This window comes from Cyprinodon variegatus, unplaced genomic scaffold (genome assembly GCF_000732505.1).
Source record: "Cyprinodon variegatus isolate N-32 unplaced genomic scaffold, C_variegatus-1.0 Scaffold57, whole genome shotgun sequence".
Lineage (NCBI taxonomy): Eukaryota > Metazoa > Chordata > Actinopteri > Cyprinodontiformes > Cyprinodontidae > Cyprinodon > Cyprinodon variegatus.
Genome location: NW_015150510.1, coordinates 1,575,883 through 1,578,305, shown reverse-complemented (window position 1 = coordinate 1,578,305; position 2,423 = coordinate 1,575,883).

Sequence of the window (2,423 nt, the reverse complement as noted above, 5' to 3'; positions counted from 1 at the left end):
AAGAGTTTGTCGTTGTTCACCGGCTGGAGCGGGTAAGTGCTTCGTTCCTCTGTGATGGGGTGGGGGGTGTGGTGATATCTGGAAGGGATCATCTCTATAACTGAATTGTATGTTTTTGGAAGCTGAAATCTGAGTCCACCACCTCTGTTTAAAGTTGGATTTAACTTTGAACAGAGGTACAATATCACTGCCAATTTTATCTTGAAGATAATTAAACTGAGGTCAATTTATCTCTTATACTTTTTTAGATAAATTGAAAAGTGCTCACAATGCAAAAGCAAGAGGTAAATAAAACTATCTAAATAATCTTCATATAAACACTTCATGAAGAACCAGCCAAACCACCCTCCACTGCTCATCAACAGCTCAGCTGTAGAGGCGGTCAGCAGTACAAAAAAACCTGGGGGTGCACATCACAGACACCCTCTACTGGACTATGAACACCACCTCACTGGTCAGAAGGGCACAGACATGCTTGTACTTCCTGCGGAGGATGAGAAGAGCCCACCTGCCACCACCCATCCTCCCCACCTTCTACAGAAGCACCATAGAGAGCGTTCTGACCAGCTGTCTCACTGTGTGGTGTGGAGGCTGCAGCACCTCAGACTGGAAGAACGTGAGCAGATTGGTGAGAACAGCAGAGAGGATCATCGGGGCTCCTTTTCCCTCCATTAAAGACATTTTATCTGCGCTGTGTGTCCCGAGCCCGTAACATCATTAGCGACGCCTCACACCCCCACCATGGACTGTTGTTCTTGCTGCCCTCTGGGAAGAGGCTTCACAGAATCCACTGCAAGACCAACAGGTTCTGCAACAGCTTTTCCCCCCACAGCCACACGACTGTTGAAACTCTAATCAAGTCACAAATCAACACTCTGCATCAGACTGATCACATCATATTTGCTCTATTATATATTTTCAAATCCCTTTAAATAGAACTCGATGTTCTACTGTATTTTGCACCATATTTATTCATTTATTTTGCCCTGCTCTGAACCTTCCATATCAAGCACCATGTCTTTAAACTGGTTTTCCTTTTCTCCTACACTGATTACATTTTGATCACTGCTGCTAATGTTCATTTCACTGCTATGCTGCTCATTCACTGCTCTGAAAGGCTGTATGCATTGAAATTATGTTCTTTGTCCAAGTTTGTCTAAGTCTAAGAACTCAAAAGAAGATGGTGACATGTGAATCGAACGCTTCTACAGTCTATATGTAAATATATCTAAAAAAAATAATCAAGCAGAGTAAAGAGGTTGCTAACTGCTGTGGGCCGCCCACTATCTGTGTCAGCAGCATCTGCAGCGGTGGAGCTGCAGGATGCCGAGGCTGGATGTGTGTGGGTAATGACTGATATTATGCATATTTTCCAGCTTATCAGCTTACGTCGAGCTGCTGCTGCCTGCAGACATGCCGCGCTTAATGGGAGCTGACCCTGTTTAATGAGCACAGCCGATGATAGTTGAAAGCCATCGCCTTTTCAAAGAAATCTCTGCATAGCCACATCTCATTTTCCACTACTGTGAAAATATTTTGAAAAGGTCAAGATCTGCTGCTGCTGCTTTTTGTTACTACCAAGACCCATTTTAGTTTAAACAGACCATGGATGCTTTCAGAGATTGGTAGAGTAGATTTGATATATTAAACACACCGTAACACAAGATAGATTTTGGGAAAGAACATTTAATTCCACGAGGAGAAACATCAACGTAAGTGCACTTCCATTTTTAGTACACTTCTTGTGAACAGACATAACCTTGGAGGATAGAAAGAGACAGCAAAAGAGGTGAGATATCACAAGAGAAAGGTGAAGAAGAAGCAAAACGGAGGCAGGAAGGAGGGAACAAAACATTCAAGTTTAAAAAAAGAGCAGAGAAACTTTCCCAGATGAGGGACACATAGAATACACTCACAGTCACAGTGGAGCTGGTGCTTTAGAGTCAAAAAGTCTCTGACAGAGCTTATCACTCCCTAAATTCTTCTCAAACATTCCCTTCAACAAGTGGAGCGACACTGATGCAGAAGTTAATGACTGCTGCAATACAGTTTTGCAAGGATAGCTTGGACTACATGGAGTAATAATGAGCAGTCAGTGTTTTACATGCTGTTAATGCAGTCAGAGAAACCTCTTAGTACAACAACCAACAGGGTTGATAAACAGGACAATATTTTTGAATAAAAAAAAAAAACTGGACACTAAATCATGAGATTTTCAAGATTCTTTTTTAAATCAATCTCTCTCTTTTTTTAATCTATGGATAAAATCTGTAACCTGAACCTAGGAATAGTCAGTCTGGGTTTGACGGACGTTTATCCATTTCAGTTTTAGTTTTCTCCATTAGATATCATTCCACATAACTTTATATTCTTTCCTTTTTTCCCCTCAAATTATTTGTTTTAATAAATCTCTAATTGTGTTT